This window comes from Lissotriton helveticus, chromosome 3_1 (genome assembly GCF_964261635.1).
Source record: "Lissotriton helveticus chromosome 3_1, aLisHel1.1, whole genome shotgun sequence".
NCBI lineage: Eukaryota > Metazoa > Chordata > Amphibia > Caudata > Salamandridae > Lissotriton > Lissotriton helveticus.
Window position 1 is genome coordinate 1,216,080,530 of NC_136061.1, and position 19,731 is coordinate 1,216,100,260.

Sequence of the window (19,731 nt, forward strand, 5' to 3'; positions counted from 1 at the left end):
GGTTTTTATTGCATGTACTAATATCCCTTTTTGAAGTTGTGTGGGTAGTGTGGAATTTGGATGGTTGGGATGGATAAGGTAAGTGGAATTGGTTGATGGCTGCAGGGGTTGGCTCAATGATTGTCTCTTCAGCACTGGTAAGGGGGAAGAGGTCTAGTACACCGAGGAAAAACATTCCAGCAGTGACCACGGAGGAAGGAACAAGTTGGCAGCGTTTGATCTTAATGACAAAGAGATCAATAGTAGAAGGTTATTGCAATTCACTGCTCATCTGTAATAATGTATCTTCTCGCCAACCTCGCACTCAAGCATTTGGTGAACACCCAAACCCACTACGCCGGCAACAAGCTTGACCCCGTCTTCTCTGCCAGCAGGCACGTTGCCTTCAGCCACTCCACCGGACTACACTGGACCGACCACAGCTGCATCCACTTCACCTTTGAGAAGACCACATCCCACTACCACCCGCAACAGATCCCCGTAGATGCTGGAGCAAAATCACCGCAGACCAGCTAACCACATAACTGAGCCAGAAACCACCCATCACCACCACAAACACCGACGACGCACCCGCAACCTCACACAGAGGATAGTCAACTGCACCAATGCCCTTGCACCACTGAAGAACCCCCCAGGCAGGCACGGCAACAGGAAAACAACATGGTTCACCGACGACCTCAAAGAATCAAAGAAATCCTGCAGATCCCTAGCGAAAACCTGGCGCCGCGAACAGACGACAGAAATCATGACAGCCCTCAAGAACTCCACCCGCAAACACCACCAGTTGATCCGCACCACCAAAAAGACATCTTTCAAAGAAGGCTGGACAACAACACACACAACAGCAAGTAACTCTTCAACATCGTAAAAGAGCTCTCCAATCCCAACACCAACAGCAACGACATCACACCGTCACAAGATCTCTGCAACTCCCTTGCCACGTTGTTCCACCGCAAGATCACTGATATACACAACAGCTTCGGTGCCCAGACTCCCCCCCAGCCACCAAACCAACGCCCCCTACAACCATCCTCAGCGCTTGGACTCCCATCTGCACCGAAGACACCGCCCACGCCATGAACACCATCCACTCCGGCTCTCCTTCCGACCCATGCCCTCACCATATCTTCAACAAAGCCGACACCATCATCCCTCCCCACCTACGAAACATCATAAACAACTTCCTCGCGTCCGCCACCTTCCCAGAGAGCTGAAAGCATGCAGAGATCAACGCCCTACTGAAGAAACCCACAGCGGACCCCAAAGACCTCAAAAACGTACAACTTATCTCTCTTCTTCCCTTCCCGGCGAAAGTGATCGAGAAGATCGTCAATAAACAGCTGACCGCATTCCTCGAAGCCAATGGGGCCCTTCATCCATCCCAGTCCGGATTTCGAGCCAACCACAGCACCGAGACTGCCCTCATCGCAGCCACCGATGACATCAGGGCCCTACTCGACAACGGGGAAACCACCACCATTCTCCTAGACCTCTCAGCCGCCTTTGATACAGTTTGCCATCGCACCCTAATAACCCGCCTCCACAACGCCGGGATCCAACACAAAGCCTTGGACTGGATCACCTCTTTCCTCTCCGACAGAACCCAGCGAGTACGCCTCCCTCCCTTCCGCTCCGCGGCCACCGAGATCATCTGTGGCGTACCCCAAGGCTAATCACTCAACCTAACCCTCTTCAATAACTACATGAGCCCCCTCACCACCATCGCACGCAAACACAACCTCAACATCATCTCATACGCCAACGACACCCAGCTGATACGCTCCCTCACCAAAGACCCAGCCACCGCCAAACTCAACCTCCAGGAAGGAATGAAAAACGTCGCAGAATGGATGAAAGTCAGCCGTCTGAAACTGAACTCAGACAAGACGGAGGTCCTCATCCTCGGACCATCCCCATCCACCTGGGACGACTCCGGGTGGCCCGCAGAACTAGGCACCGCACCGACACCCACTGACCACGCACGCAACCTGGGATTCATCCTGAACTCCTTTCTCACGATGACCAAGCAAGTCAACGCCATCTCATCTTCATGCTTCAACACCCAGCGCATGCTCCGTAAGTTCTTCTGCTGGATCCCTACCGGAACTAGAAAGACGGTCACCCAGGCCCTCATCACCAGCCGACTCGACTACGGGAACGCCCTATACGCAGGAACCACAATCAAACTTCAGAAAAGACTCCAACGGACACAGAACGCATCCGCACGACTCATCCGCACGACATCCCCCGCCACAGTCACATATCAGCCCACCTGAGAGACCTGTACTGGCTCCCCGTCAGTAAAAGGATCACGTTCAGGCTCCTCACCCACGCACACAAAGCGCTCCACAACATAGGCTCTGAATACCTCAACAACCGCCTCACGTTCTACACTCCAACACGCAAACTCCGCTCTGCCAGCCTCGCCTCGCCACGTTCCACGGATCCGCAGAATCACCGACGGAGGAAGGTCATTCTCCTTCCTGGCGGCCAAGACATGGAACTCCCTCCCCGCCCACCTACGTCTGACCCAGGACCACCTCACATTCTGGAAAAACCTCAAGACCTGGCTGTTCGAGCAGTAACAGCACTTCCCCCTCTCCCCCCCCCCCCCCCCCCAGCGCCTTGAGACCCTCACGGGTGAGTAGCGCGCTCTACAAGTGTTTTGATTGACTGTGTGTTGTCATTGTGGAGCCAGAAGTACTCAGTGGCCGAGTAAAGCCTTCAGGGCCCGTGTTGCTGCATAGACCACATTAGCTGGAAGAAGGAATAAAGCATGGACAATGTTATGACATGGCCATGCATACTTGGCAACCTTTTGAATGATTATGCATCTGGACTACTGATTGTCAACCAACCAACCATGCATGCATCACAGCTACTTCCTCTTTGACTATGTGATCCAATCAGTCAAACTGATCAACCACACATTTTCACAAATTAGTTCTGTAAGTTGTGGACTGTGGTTATAATCAATGTGCAAAATTATGCCTGAGATAACCTGTCCAATTGGTTGTATGGAGAGGAACAAATCAGAACGATATCTGTCACCTTGGGGTAACATTTCCTGGGATTTTATTTGGCATATTGACACACACTTTCCTGCATTGTGTTCTTTTTATATGTGCTGATTGCAATAGGTATGAGGAATATAACCTTATTCGTGGAAGACAAACTAATTTAATGTTGTGGACAGCTATACCACACTCTTTAATAAGATAGTACGATAGAGTAATTCCAGCTAGGTTAGAGTGACTAGTTTTGTTGTTTTATCTTTTTGGCACAGACTCCTGTGGCTACAGTTATTGTTTTATGACATTATTAACTATGGCTTTTATGGCACCACCAACTTTTCTTATTCAACATGCTGGAGAGATACTTATTCCGTGGGAGGATTGGTAGGAGATATTTCTAACATATATGGAAGCAATAGAAGGGGAAGGTGGTGTGCCTGCTTTCAAATTAGCACTTCTGAATCATTGTTTAGGAGAAGCTATCTTAAAAAGATTAATACATCTGCCATCTTTGGAACAAAACATAGCTACAGGATGTGTTGATTATGAGGTGTATCAGATGGGTTTGAAATTTGGAAAAGCACAGCATGCGAATAAGAATACAGAGGAGTATTTGGCCATTTTCAGATTGGTCACTGTCTCATGAGCCTTTTATCATATAACATATGAGCAAGTGTTGAAGGACCAATTTCTAATGAAAACTAAGAAAAAAACAGGAAAGACTGGGTTTGTGCCAATTTAACAATTACAATTTGCTAAGAAAGTGAATATGATGCAACATTCAGAAAGGTTTGTGCAGGAAAATGGGGAGGCCTAATGAGATTTGTACAGTGGTCATGAAACAAGAATGGAGATGGAGCAAAGGCCATGAGGAGTCTAAGATGGCCGACAGGATATATGAACAACAATGCCATAGGAGTGTAGTTTTATCCATCTTGAGAAGGTCAAGATCGGTCCAGCGTAGACATGTTTTGAAACAGGTGTATGAAGAGAGATCATTATGCTTGAGTCTGCTTAAGCAACTTTCCAAATAAGGTCAATCGAGTGGGGGAGTTTAGTGTTGTCAAAGAGGAAGAAGCACTGAACCCAAAGTCCTCCTCCATGTCAGATGTCATAGACAAGACAGTAAGTTACCATTGGCGATTATCAAAGTCAATCTTAAAGATATATGTATAATGTAAGACGTTTGTGCATGGCATTCAATAAGAAGACAGGATCTTTTCAAGAAGATTTAGTCAGGGAGTAAGTCGAGCCCTTCTCGTATCTGTCCTGGTGACAACACGAGGCATAAACATCAAGATATTGAGGTTTTTGGGTAGATTTGAAATTCAGAGAAAGGCAGCCAGAGGCAAATTATTCACTGCTTACAAAGGCTAGTCTCTCTTGGGCTGGCCTCACCTGGACTATCTAGGAATAAGGTTAGACCAAAGAGCAGGTCCTCTAGTTTTTTTTTTTACTTTTTGCTGTGACTGATAAGGAATCAGAACTAGAGTTTTGTATGTAGGTGCAAGAATTAGCACGGGCACTCAACAAAAAGTTTCAGGAGTTTAGGAACTTCATGCACTGTATTATTGTAAAGGAAGTTGAATGTCTGACCAAACATAGAGTAAAGCAGAAGGATGGAACAAGAGAATGAGTAGTTTAACATACATCTAGAACATTAATGGAGGTGGAGTGAAATTACTCTGTAGAGGAAAGTGAGCTGTTAGCATGTACATGAGCAGCTGAGCATTACAGCATGTTTCTAGTGGGGAACTATATTTGTTCTGAGGACTGACCACAAACCACTTGTTAACACCCTATCACTGCGTACTGGAAGGAATTTAACAGCAAGATTAACCAGGTTTGCAGTGAAGGAGCAAACTTCCATTATTTAGTGGAATATGAGTCATTGCCATTTAATATTACTATGAACTGTCTGCCTTGGCTACCTTTAAATCAGTTGGATAAGAATGGTAAATGAGAGTGATGTGACATTTAACAACCTGGATGTGAAAGGACAATTTTCAGGGGGTTATTTTTATATTACAAAGAATGTAGGAATAAGTAGCATGGAATTTGATACATGTTTAAAGAAGATCAAATAGTTCACATGGTCAGGTTTACTTGAAGAGAGGAAGGCTTTGTGGGATTGAAAGTAGTCTTCAAGGAATATTAAAGATTTGAGGGCATATTATCAAGAGCTGTGTTGGACCTGCGATGGGCAAGCCCAGCACAAAGGGGGGTAGCTTGGCTCAAGTGACAAGGCAAGTGAAGGCTGTAGTGTTAAGCCGGCTCTGACCCAATAATAACTCCTTGTACATCCACACCAAAAAGAAGGACACCACACCACTGCTGTATAAAAATACGATTCCTTTATATAAAAGTTATTTGTTGTAAATAGGGTTGACTGGGAAAGCACATATACATTTCTTTTGGTCATACAGTTCTGGTAAGAAATAGTATTAATAAATAGAATAACTTCAGGAATCAGTATCACAATAAATATCACAATAAATATCAGAATAAATATTGGTTCATTTAAATAAACAACCACATGTTTCTTCTGGTATCGCTGCCACCAATTAAATACTTTAGAATCATTACATCTGCAATGCGTTTCAAAGGGGAAAGATAACTCTTACAGTTTATGCTGTTTTCAATGACCAGGTATACGGCTTCTCTGAGCACAAAATAAGGTTTGGGACTCTTTAATAATCACTCAAGGCGTATGCGCGTATATCTAGAAGGCAAGGCAGTCAATACATCATTTGCACTCGGCGGTCACCGGGATAGGATCTCTGCTTTGCCGGTGAAGTCTATGCGCGCCTACGGGCTTTAGCACCACCTGAGCACATGCGGCACCAGTTCAAAGTCACTAGACTGACGAACGGGCTGCCGGAGAGGTCACACAACCTTCGCGCACAGTCAAGTAAATGCCGGTTCACAGTTCCTTCACAACGCTGCATTCACTATGAGGAAACGGGCCCACCTCACATCGGCTGCAATCAAGATACGATTCAGTCGGGCACCGCACTCCTCTCGTTAACGACGGGGCTCTCAGGGGCTCCACGGACCTCCCTCCGACTTCCGCACACAGGGTGGTTCCCGCCCACAGCTACAGCTCCCGGGTCACTCGGGAGTGGTGAAGACGCTAGTCCCGCCCAACGAAGGCCGGCCTTTCCCCGCCCCGGCGCACCACCTCACCTTCAATCTGCGCAGGAAGCGCTCTACGCTGGTGGGGCTCGGAGACGTCCGAGCTCCCCTCTAGAGGCACCTGTCGCGAAGGGGGGCACAGCTGACGATCGCGGTCGCGGCGAACCTGCTCTCGCCTCGCGACTCGATAAGTCGATCACAGTTCACCACCGGGGGGGCGGAGAGGCACACAAATCTGGCCACAGTCTTTGGGGGCAATGAGGTACTCGCTGGGCAGGCGCTGTAGGCGCTAGATCACTTCTCACGTAGCTGACTGGAACGCCAGTTAGACACAACGCCAGCAACCCTTTGCTGCTCTACTGCCTGCGCTACCAGCCACCTCAGGGGTCAACAGGGCAGGTGTCAATCTGGTGTCAAGTCTGGAATCTCTTCTCTAGTCTGAACAATCTTTATCTACATCTACATCTTCTCTTCATCTAAAATGGCAGCCAGGGACTGGGCCTTATATAGCCAGTGCCCTGAGGTACTGGCACGAGCCAGAAGGTTCTAGAACCTTCTCTGGCTGTGACAATGACATGGCACTCTTGAGGGGTATTTAGGACACTCACAGCCACCGTACTGGGGTTCTAGAGCAGCCATTTTGTGTACCTGAGGAAAATAAAGGAATTCCTGTCAGAAATGCGCGCCAAACAAAGGGCGCCAAAACCTCAAAAGGCCAGGGTTCATGAAGGCTCCAATGGGAGTCAATTCACATGAGGAAAAAGGGTGTCCACCATTTTAAGTTCATTTACACAGGTTGACAACCCCAGCTTGTAATGCCACAGGTTTGGGCCAGGCGCCTTTGTAAATAGGTGCCACAAACCTTGTGAGCAACTGGGCGTCAAGGAACATCTAACCCCATGAAACAACACATAAAAAGTCCTGGTAGACAAATAAAAAACGACAAATTTTGGGAGGTACAGGGGAACAAAAGAAATCATAGTGGTGAGGGTACTCTCAGAAGCAGACGGGTCTAACACGCTGGCAATACAATTTTCGCCGCTTTAGCATACGTATTCGTGATAGCGTGTGTTTCAATGGCTTAGTGCCCATTTATGGCACGCCTTGCATCGTTAATGAGATGCAAAGGAAGCATGCCTCACAAAACATCATGGAATAATATCGCTAATGGGGCATCGCGATATTTACAACAAGGCCCCGTCAGGCGAAGCGATAATCATATTTGCGCTAACTTGGCATTAACGCTGTTTTCTAATGTCTGCAAAAATCATGACTTATGTATACATAACATGGGGGGTGGATTATGGTGATACGACCACAGGGTCATATCAGCAAGATTATCACTGTTTTTCATGCAACATTGCTGTTTTTTCAGCGATGTTGGCCCATTTCCCCCACTATCGCTGGAATATTTATCGCCATTGCGCTATGGGACAGGTGTGGAGAGGTGGTGTGGCACTCTAGGATTGACCAGGGATGCCTAGCTTCTATAACCTTTCACCCTCTTTTATAAACTCCTAAACAAGGGAGAGAATGGCTGTTGGTGCTTTTGTGCTGTATGTGCTTTTCACTGTTGGACCCTGGGATGGGGACATCCTTTAACAACTGGAAGGACAAGCCCCATGATGCTCAAAAGACCAAGGACTATGCCCTAGTTGACCCCAGGACAAGTGGGTCTCTCTAAGGGTCAGTGAGTCTGGCCCCCTGATACTCACTGAGAACTAACCTTGGGCAAAGCACTACGCTATGCTCCCATAGTTTGCGAAGTTTGCGCTACTTCACACTACGCGAACTGCACGTAGCACAGTGCAAACACGCGTAGTGTAGTGTCGTGTAGCGTAGTGCAGCGGTCATTTTTTGCTTGCTTGTGGTCCTCAAAGTCAAGTTGGCGACCGTAAGCAGGCAAAATGACATCCCGGCGAGTCTTTTTCCTCGTTCAGCAACATCAAGTTGCCGATCACGAGCGTGGAAAATAAACCTCCTGGTGAGATTCTCAACGCGGGGAGGTCAGGTTTCTCATCGCGAGTGGTTGCGTCTGCTTGCGACCGCTAGCGATGAGAAACTACCAGTCCGCGTTGAGAAAGCTGCTGCAGAAAACACAGCTCAGACTGTGCAAGATGCCATTTTCAATGATTGCACAATGCCGGATGCTTGTCCGCACTGTGCAATCATTGAAAACGGCATCTTGCACAGTGCGAACAGGGTACTACGTAGTTCGCATAGTGCTACTCGTAGCTCGCGTAGTGCGAAGTGAACTTTGCGTAGCTTCGCGGAGCGCTACTTCGCAAGCTACGCCCAGCCCTACTGAGAACCAGTTAGGGAACAGATTTGGACTTCTGCTCCCAGAAATGAAGACGAGGAGGATAGCTGGTAAAGGGAGTCAATGGAGCCTGATCCCTGCAAACTACACCACCTTGGTGGTGTTGAGGTCAAGTAAACCTGCTCCTAGTGGCTAGAGCTCGCCACCAGCAGTAAAATCAGCCCATGATTGTCCAAATCAGTACAACAGGGCATGAGGTATGGGATTTTTAAGGTTGACAACCTTTGACCCCCTTCAAGACACAGAGGGGCATATTTATGAGAGCCCTGTGTCACTTTTGCACCATGTAAAGTGATACATGCATGATGCAGGGCTCTCAAAAAGATTTAAAGAGCTACGCAAAGCCACTGTGCATCGATTTGAGTGGCCTCATAAATCATGAGTAAGGCGACACAGCGCAAATTGCTGAGTCGCCTTACTCTGCTCCCGGGAGGTGTTCCATGGGCTTTGCAGTAGGTTTTCCTATGCAACAACCATGGAATTTAATGCTGCCCAAGATTTGCAAAGTGATGTAAACCTGGGTAAGCATCAAATCCGTACACAAAGGGAATTATGTTTATTTATCCTCGTTCATTCCTCTTTGCATGTTTGCTTCATAAAAATGCCTTGTTGGATTGGTTTTGTGCAGGAAGATGCCAAAATGGCACCAGCGCAGGCAGAAAGGAGAGGAATGCACCATATTGAGAGTTTGTGGGGTACAACCACACCATATTTCAATTACCCAAGTGTGATCTATGTCCCAGGGGTTGGGGCAGGATTAATTTATTTATTTGTCCGAGTGAGGGTGTGTGTGCTGGGGCCCTTCCCCTCATCTTTAATTACCCCCAGGGGTCCCCTTCTCTGCATGGATGCAGACCAACAAGCAGTTTTTGTGGCTCAAGAACCCCAAACCCAGGACCGATAGTCAGAATAGAGATGGGGAAGCTATGTTGCGCACCACAAATCATGGTGGACTTGCCTCCTATCCGTGCCCATGTCTGGGGGAAGTGGGTCAGTCACCACATGCTGCAGCAGCATTTCCGCACAGAGTGGGTAGGTAGAAAAAGAATGATGGCTACCGTGCCGGCAAGAAACATTACCAATCGTGCAGGGAGCCAGCCGGCTGTACAAGAGTGGGCTTCCTGTGAAGGCAAACCAGGAGAACTAGGGTGTCTGAGCCGGCAAGAAACATTACCAATCGTGCAGGGAGCCAGCCGGCTGTACAAGAGTGGGCTTCCTGTGAAGGCAAACCAGGAGGACTAGGGTGTCCGAGTGGGACTGGGCAGGACCCCATCTACCAAAAGAAAGGAAAAAAATAGGAAAGGAGGCTTAAAAATGATGTTATGGTGGCTGCAGGAGGTGCAGCAGCCCTCCTACAGTAAAATGAAAAACTCACTCTGATTTTGCAGTGTCCATTAAAGATGACCACTCTGGCTTCCCAAATTAATTTGAATGCATTTTCAAGGCTTTTTCTCTAAAGCTGGTAGGGCAATGCCGTCAGTAGGAGTTGGTTCTATGGTTGCCTCTTTTGTCATATAAAGGTGTAGAAAAAGTACAAGGCACATATGCTTTAGTGATATAAAATGTTGACAGTGATTACTCATCATGGTTGACATGTATTTGCACATGGTTATTATTGATTATTACATTCATGCATCAAATGATGGGGTTTTACACATGTGGTTTGTAGCTCTATTAATATGATGAATTCTTGATAAAGCCAATTGGCCTGTTTCATCTTCAGTGATACCCACTTTTATCATGATATGTTGTCTGCTTTAGGTGGGGGGGATAAGATTTTGAAGGTCATGACTCATTGAGGTCAAAAGTGATTTCATAGCGTAATCCAAGGTATTTTTGATCTGGCTTATGTGCAACTTTGTAAATTAATGCGTAGTATTTAGTAGTCTGTGTGTGTAATACATTTCCTTTTCCTCTTCTAAACAAAAAGCATTGACTGGTCGAACATTTAGTGAGTGTTAATATTGCGTGCCAACGAATGGTGATTACTGGCACACATCACCTTCCCTTAGGAGGCCTGGGACTGCTCAGCTTCGCTACCCTGAGGGAGTCAAGCCAGATGAACTCTGGCGGCACCGGGCGATGACGCTGTCCGGGTGCGCCTGCGGTGGTTCTGGGGACTGTGGTTCCTTTGAAGATCCCGGCAAAGTCTCAGCCATTTTCCTGATGGCAATTCAGAAAAGGGGGTGGTGATGAACAGAGTGTCTGAATTAAGCAGACCACTCTTACCCAGTCCAAAGATCAGGGCTTGATCCATCACCGTTATTTAGCTCACTGCCCCATCCCAGCTCAGAACCTGGCTATATGCAAATTAGTCTGTCCCTGGCCCAGTGTATCATGGGAACAGGGCAGACCAAACTACCAAGCCAATTCTTCACCAGAAAGGAGACAAGCTTCCGGGGACCGGTTTCTGCCAATTCAGGCGTCGTCGGCCCGGCTTGCTTGAATCCTGATGGAGCAGTGAGCAAGGGACTCATGTCTGAGTATACCCTGCCACACCTATAGTGGCCAAAAACGATTCAGAAAAGGGGGTGGTGATGAACAGAGTGTCTGAATTAAGCAGACCACTCTTACCCAGTCCAAAGATCAGGGCTTGATCCATCACCGTTATTTAGAACACTGCCCCATCCCAGCTCAGAACCTGGCTATATGCAAATTAGTCTGTCCCTGGCCCAGTGCATCATGGGAACAGGGCAGACCAAACTACCAAGCCAATTCTTCACCAGAAAGGAGACAAGCTTCCGGGGACCGGTTTCTGCCATTTCAGGCGTCGTCGGCCCAGCTTGCTTGAATCCTGATGGAGCAGTGAGCAAGGGACTCATGTCTGAGTATACCCTGCCACACCTATAGTGGCCAAAAACGATTCAGAAAAGGGGGTGGTGATGAACAGAGTGTCTGAATTAAGCAGACCACTCTTACCCAGTCCAAAGATCAGGGCTTGATCCATCACCGTTATTTAGCTCACTGCCCCATCCCAGCTCAGAACCTGGCTATATGCAAATTTGTCTGTCCCTGGCCCAGTGCATCATGGGAACAGGGCAGACCAAACTACCAAGCCAATTCTTCACCAGAAAGGAGACAAGCTTCCGGGGACCGGTTTCTGCCATTTCAGGCGTCGTCGGCCCGGCTTGCTTGAATCCTGATGGAGCAGTGAGCAAGGGACTCATGTCTGAGTATACCCTGCCACACCTATAGTGGCCAAAAATGATTAAGAAAAGGGGGTGGTGATGAACAGAGTGTCTGAATTAAGCAGACCACTCTTACCCAGTCCAAAGATCAGGGCTTGATCCATCACCGTTATTTAGCTCACTGCCCCATCCCAGCTCAGAACTTGGCTATATGCAAATTAGTCTGTCCCTGGCCCAGTGCATCATGGGAACAGGGCAGACCAAACTACCAAGCCAATTCTTCACCAGAAAGGAGACAAGCTTCCGGGGACCGGTTTCTGCCATTTCAGGCGTCGTCGGCCCGGCTTGCTTGAATTCTGATGGAGCAGTGAGCAAGGGACTCATGTCTGAGTATACCCTGCCACACCTATAGTGGCCAAAAACGATTCAGAAAAGGGGGTGGTGATGAACAGAGTGTCTGAATTAAGCAGACCACTCTTACCCAGTCCAAAGATCAGGGCTTGATCCATCACCGTTATTTAGCTCACTGCCCCATCCCAGCTCAGAACCTGGCTATATGCAAATTAGTCTGTCCCTGGCCCAGGGCATCATGGGAACAGGGCAGACCAAACTACCAAGCCAATTCTTCACCAGAAAGGAGACAAGCTTCCGGGGACCGGTTTCTGCCATTTCAGGCGTCGTCGGCCCGGCTTGCTTGAATCCTGATGGAGCAGTGAGCAAGGGACTCATGTCTGAGTATACCCTGCCACACCTATAGTGGCCACAAACGATTCAGAAAAGGGGTGGTGATGAACAGAGTGTCTGAATTAAGCAGACCACTCTTACCCAGTCCAAAGATCAGGGCTTGATCCATCACCGTTATTTAGCTCACTGCCCCATCCCAGCTCAGAACCTGGCTATATGCAAATTAGTCTGTCCCTGGCCCAGTGCATCATGGGAACAGGGCAGACCAAACTACCAAGCCAATTCTTCACCAGAAAGGAGACAAGCTTCCGGGGACCGGTTTCTGCCATTTCAGGCGTCGTCGGCCCGGCTTGCTTGAATCCTGATGGAGCAGTGAGCAAGGGACTCATGTCTGAGTATACCCTGCCACACCTATAGTGGCCAAAAACGATTCAGAAAAGGGGGTGGTGATGAACAGAGTGTCTGAATCATTTTCCTGATGGCAGGCTGCTCGCGTGCTCCCTCTGCCACAGGAAAACACGGGCAGGCAGGCTGGCTGCAGGACCGTTCCCCTCACGGTTGTCCCGGTAGGTCTGTTGTGTGGTTGCGCGTCCCCTTACATATAAAATACAAAACAGATGCATGTGTCGCCAGTTCTGATCACGGCACCCTCAGTACACAAGCTCCTCCTCCCGACTTGTTGCTGAACAGCTTGACTGTGCTGGGTGCGTCGGGTCTGTCTGGTCTCCAAAGCCCTTCCTTTTGCCAAGCTCTGCCACGGCCCCTGATGCTCCCGATGCCAGCCCGACACTAGCAGCACGCCGCTCGCTCCCATGCTCACCAGAGCTCACCGGGGCCTATCAGCAGCCTCCCACGGCTTCAACACGGCCTCGCGGCTCAGCTCCCGACTCGCGGCCCTCGGACCCCCGCGGTTCTCGAGTTCTCGGTTCTCGGGTTCCTCTCCGCCGCCGCTGCTGGTGCTGGTTGCTGCTGCCTTCCCGCTCACACAGCGGGTCCCACGTAAAACGCGGACTGGACATATCAAATGTTATCAATGCTTACAAGAACTGGATACTATTGTCCCACCACTGACACCAATGTAGGAAATTGGGTAATTAGCTAGTGCAGGATGTAAGGCCTACACAGGTAATGCAGCAACAGTTTTCCCTTACTGAGAATCAAACACTTCATTGTACGCTGGGGGACACGCCTCCCGCAGCACGGGACGCATGTGGGTAGTGCCCGGGCCAAGGGCGGGCCCGTCCTTGCCCGTCACTGACCATCCCTCTTGATTGATTTCCCAAGGAAGTAAGGTAATTATTTAACGATGTCTTTAAGTAATGCACCGGTGCGCACTAAAAAGAAACGCGCATGTACTGTGAAAGGGCATCACACTAAACCTGAAATACCCACAGCTTGCTTGCCCACAGCCATTGACTTGATGCTACAAAAGGCGATTGGGGTTGTCACCACGGAAATTGAACTCACGGAAAGACGCTTATCCATTACACCTGACTTTTCCTCCCTGGTGACTTTGACTCCCCCCGTTACTCTAAATGTTTCTGGTTCATCTATACCTGAATGTCACACTTTACAAGACTCTATGTTAAGTCATCATTCCAAATCTGATCCAGTTAGAGAGGGTACTGGTATAGCACCTAAAAAAGATAGGAAGAGAAAACAAGGTAAAAACAGGGGGTCTAAGGGGAAAAAGGTGGGGATCGGCTCTGATAAAGACACTTTAAAGGGTACAAGTACAAAGAATTGCGCCTCACCTCATTTCTATCCACTGTGGGCTCAATCCCTATTATCTGACCTCCTCACACAATGTCGAACTATTGTAAAGGATGCGATAGCCCCATTATACGATCTTATACAAAAGCTAGTAATCAACATGGGCAATATTCAAGTGACTAGGCCACAAAGCGTTAATCCCAATATATCTACTAGATAGCAAACTAGGGCGGACATCCACCAGATCCCCTCTGAGAACCATCTAATTCAATCTCTTCCTGATAGGACCCCGGACACAGTAATCCCCAACAAGATAGTTCCTATCCCTGAGGTGGCCACAAAGTCTACACAGCAAATAGAGGAGCAACGCCTGACAGAGACCCGTTCTAAAGGGAGTAGAGGGGCCCAAACCCAAATCCATGGATCAGGACTTAAGCTAACCAGTACCATTGATCTGGATCACACATTCATGGAAGAGAACAGAGGGGGCCCATCTCAGTCAGGCAAATACAAAATCAATCCCTTCCAATTATCGATTTACCACCAGCGGCTGCACCATATGTACTAATCCTGGCAGGTATCCATGTACTAAAACACGGCCAAAACGAGACCCAACTAGATCTTAGAAATAAGATATTGTTCTGGTTGGCTACTCATGAACAATTTCCATACACAAGGGCGGGTGAGATCCTAATGGTGCGTAGGGTAGGTTGGATGGGCCCCACAAATAAGACTATGCCAGGGGACTGTGTGATTATTAATTTTAGGTTCCCTGAGATTGTCCATAGGCTGTTAATCCATCCTCCCTGCATTTTGGGACAACAAACTGTTATTAGAGCACTATCTCTGGTCTCTTTTTATCCTTTAGCCCAAAATGCCGTTACAACCCATCGCCGTCGGGATTATGGAAGCTGGCGTAAGGACCATTTCATGATCCCTCCATATGTTACGTCCATATTTAGTATTACGGTCTCAAACCAGTTTGCCCCACTGGAGGAAGTAGACTGACTAAATGCTGTGGAAGTCCATAATATTTTTAATTTCTGGACCTAGAGCGTCCAAACCATTATTTGACCTAACCCAGGCGCAGAGACAGGCTGTAATAGATAGGGGAGAGGGCTTGGACCTCCAACGACAGGATAGTACTTACATGATTAGCGGGCCCAACGAGTCTATAGCGAGGGGCAATGTTGTGTCTGTTATGCATGGCACAATATTACAACAAGAAATCATGGAGGTGGCACAGATAGTACTGTCCCGCAAGACAAATTGCGGCTCCATAGAGGAAATACCCAGTACAACTGTGGGAGATTTTTCCCCTATATTAACCCTAGACGACAGTATGGTAGTTAACACAAACACCAGCGGAAAGGGAAGTTGTAACTTTATGTTCTGGAATGTGGCGGTGCTAAAATCTAAGTTGAGCAATGTAATGTGGTATAAATTTATAGAACAATTTTATGTTTTCAGTGTACAGGAATCATGGACACTGGAACCAATTCAGATCAATGGATATAAGACCCTGCACACCACTGCCATAGCCTCTAACTATGGACGAGCTAAAGGGGGGCTATGTACCTGTGTCTCAAATCTAACAAATTTCGTAAAAACAGACATGGTAGTTGGGGATTGTTTTTTCCAGATCATCAGGCTAGTGGTAGATGCATCTTGTGTAGTATTACTGGTGAATTATTATAATAGTATCCCCCATAACTTGGTAGGGGAGGTGGTGAAAACATTAAGGGGACATTTACTTAAGTTACAGGACTCAGGTAATAAAGATTCAATTATAGTCGGGGGGATTTTATTATTGCTAGGTGTCAACATTCGGACTATGTGAAATGTGGACTCTCAAATGATCTAGAGTCCACTATTGCCCACTTTCCGCATACTGGGTATGGTGATTCCCTGAACGATTAAATATTTGAATTTGATATGGGGTTCGCAAATGTTCTGTGCGATCCTCATGTACCCTTCTGCCCCACATTTAATGGGCGTGGTGCTCTTACCACAATAGATTAAATCTTGGTATCTAACCGTTATGGATCATTTGTTGAGGACTTCCCTTGCCATGAAATTGTGCTACGGGATCACTTTGCTCAAAGTATGTGCTTGTTGTTGTTTAAAGAAAACGCATGTAAGCTGAGGTGCCCTAATCAGATGTTGGAGAATATTTCATTGTCCAGACAAAATGGCTATGCCCTAAATTGGGATAAAGTGGTACCCAAAGAATTTTTGGCAGGTGTCATTTCAAACTGCCATGACAACTTAGAAGTATGTCTGGAAAAACGTACTCCCTCTAATGAAATCATTGTTAGTTTCAACAAAATTACAGACTATATTAAGAGGGTACTGACAATCTGTATAAAACCCAAAAATAAGCATAAAGGAAAAAAGGGGTGGTTTGACTCTAACTGCTTAAGGCCCATAGCAATCTGAGACTTGCACTACACATTGACCCCATAGATAGGAATAAGATCAGAGAGGCAAGAAGGGACTATAATCATGCACTAAAGTGTAGAAGAGTAAGTCTGAAGGCCGAAGCCTGGACAGCCCTCCATGATGCCTCTATTATTAAAGACTCAAGTGCATTTTGGAGAGCAGTGAATCTACCCTTCTTTAGAGATAAGGATGTTGCAACTATAGAACTGGCCATCCCGGAACATAGATGGGTTGAGTATTTCTCGACCTTATATGATGAACCCTCTTTAGTCAGCCATGAAAGGGAGGGTCACACGGTGGATGTTGGTACTCTGGGCGAGGGTGCCGAAGGGGACTTCGCCCTAGTCCTAAGGATTCAACAGGAGCCACTTGTATTTGAGCTAAGCGAGGTTAATATGGCAATTGCGGAAAGCCAGGGAGGAAAGGCAGCAGGCCCGGACGGCGTCCCAGTCGATATTTTCAAAGACAATACCTCTTTATGGGGCCCCCTTTTGACCAAAGTATTTAATGCAACTACTTCTGGGGGCCTGATTGAAACATGGTCTGAGTCCATCCTTGTGCCGATTTATAAGAAAGGCGATAGAAACTAACCAGCCTGTTATCGTCCAATATCTTTATTGGATTCACTGTGAAAATAGTGGGTCGGGTCATTTTAAATAGACTACAGGAATGGGCAGAAGAACACTCAGTCATAAGCGATCTCCAGTTTAGATTTCGCAAAAAGTTGGGCACAATCGAGCAGGGCCTCAACTTAAGTATTTTGCTGAGTAAGTATATCTCAGCAAAAAAAGGAGCCCTGTATTTAGCTTTTGTCGACCTTTCGTCGGCGTTCGATTGTGTGAGACACAATAATCTATGGATGATTTTAGAAGAACTTGGTGTCAACGCAGCCTTAATTGCATATCTAAGAGAGTTTTATCTAGGGGCTAGGGCACGGGTACGGTTCGGGCGGGGTGGGGAATGCACTGTGCACTTTAAAGTAAAACGGGGCGTGAGGCAAGGCTGTGTCCTTGCCCCGTTCCTTTTCACGTTATATATAAATAATCTCGAAAAGGTCCTGGTGAATGAATGTAAGGATTTTCCTGCGGCCGGCAAGCGCCCTATCCCAGCATTGTTGTATGCGGATGATGCTGTCCTAATGGCCCAAACCCCCCTGGGACTGCAAAGGGTGGTAACCAGTTTTGCAAATTTTTTGACCGAAAGAGGTCTTACTATCAGCTCATCTAAAACCTATGTAATGAATTGCGGGCCAGGCCGTAAAAAGATGAAATCCATATTTATTGGTGAAAAACAAATAGAAAATACCAAGACTTTCTCGTATCTTGGAATACTGTTTGCAGGCTGTTAAGACCAGGAGATTGTTGTGCATTAAGACTCTTACATCATTATCTAACTTTAGTAGGAGACTGGGTAGGCATCCCACTGTTGAGTTACTAGACATCTACAAGGCAAAATCTGTCTCTGTCACTACATACGGGGCTGGCATATGGGGCTATGCGGACGTAAGTTCGCTGCAAACAGCTGAAAATATTTTCTTAAGATTTTTGTTGATGGTTCCAAACAGTACCTCTTCTTTTATTTGCCACACTGAACTGGGACTTGCTTATCTGGAAGACCTTATAAAGATTAAACCGGTCCTGTTGTGGCATAGGATATGGACAACTGATTAAACTTTTTTTAGCCGGAGTATTCTTGCCGACTCCAGGGCCATGGAAGGGGTCAATCATATCCAATGGTTACTGTACCTTAAAACATTTTTATATAATATAGGCCACCAAGAATTTTACGACGACCCAATGACCATGACCTCTATTTCCAGGAAAGATCTTAAAAGAAACTGTTTGACTTGTCTGAATGAGCGGAGATTGTCCATTGAAATGAGTAAAAGCACAGTACAGGCACATAACCTATCATTAACGACTCTCAGTATCCAGCCATATCTACGATTAATAACAAGTGACTATGACAGAATCCTATTAATTTGTTTTAGATTGAATACCCTGCACAGATTACTCAGTTTCCCTACAATAAATGACTGGGCAAAACAGCTGTGTAAATGTCCCTGTGACGACACCTCTGAACAAACTTCTATACACGTTTTGTTTTCTGTAAATTTTATTCTGTACAGAGAAAAATATGTCTTGTACCAATTTTGAAATCATTAAGTATAAGGCGGTGCCGGACAGATTATGTCCGTCTATAACAATTAGAGTCTGTCTACGTTGTAGCCTCTGTATCAGCTTTTTTTTTAAATGTCTGTAGATGTAGGAAAACAATCACCATGTGACAACAGCTTCATATGAATTTTCATCTCTATTTAGGGCACCATCCTTTTGTACAGTGTATATCTTTTTATTGTTCTTAATCTTTTTAACTTACTGTTTTTATAATGTGCTTTTATAGTTATACTAGCAGCCCGCCCCGGCGTTGCCTGGGGGCAGAAGGGGCCTGGGGGCTGCATTTTGTGCTTTTGTTTAGTGCCGGCCGTGCGCCCCGCCCTCCTGCCCGCCCGCCCCCCCGCCCCGACATTGCCTATACCGCTGCCCGGCCGCCTGCCTCCCGCCCGCCTCCCGCCCGCATCCCACCTCCCGCCTCTGCCTAGTAGGTTGCCTGGGGGCAGAAGGGGGCTGGGGGCTGCATTTTGTGCTTTAGTTTAGTCCCGGCCGGGCCCCCCACCCGCCAGCCCCGACATTGCCTATACCGCTGCCCGCCCGCCTCCCGCCTCTGCCTTACCACAGCCGCGCTCCGGACTTAGCCCCCACTCCCGGGCCCCCGCCCGCCCCGACATTGCCCGGACCGCCTCCCGCCTCGCCTTACCTGAGCCGCCGCGCCACTCCTCGCCGCACGTCGCCGCTCGTGACCGCTCCTCCCCGCCTGTCGTCATCACGCAGGTGTAGGTTGCAGTCAGCGCTACGTCGCGGCCGGCGCTTGTTTTAGGGGACTACTTTGTTTTGAAAATTTAATTTTTTAATTTACGTTTATTTTTTATTTTATGCAGCCTATGTCCATCTACACACCCTGAGGATTACAACAATGTATTGGGTGTGTGGATTGGCGCTGTGGTTCCCGAGTTTACCTTGCCAAAAGGTTTCTGTTCTCTCTTTATAATAGTAGTATAGATACACTCTGTAACTGAATAAAGTATTGAATTGCGTTAATTGATATGTTCATTTTTTCCGCACGTTACCTACGTATGAGTGCACAAATATCAGACCACAAGGCTCTGAGAGGGGTTCAAAGGTTGATTGTGTGAACTCCAGATATGGGAAAGGAAAGACCTCGCTCACATATGTTA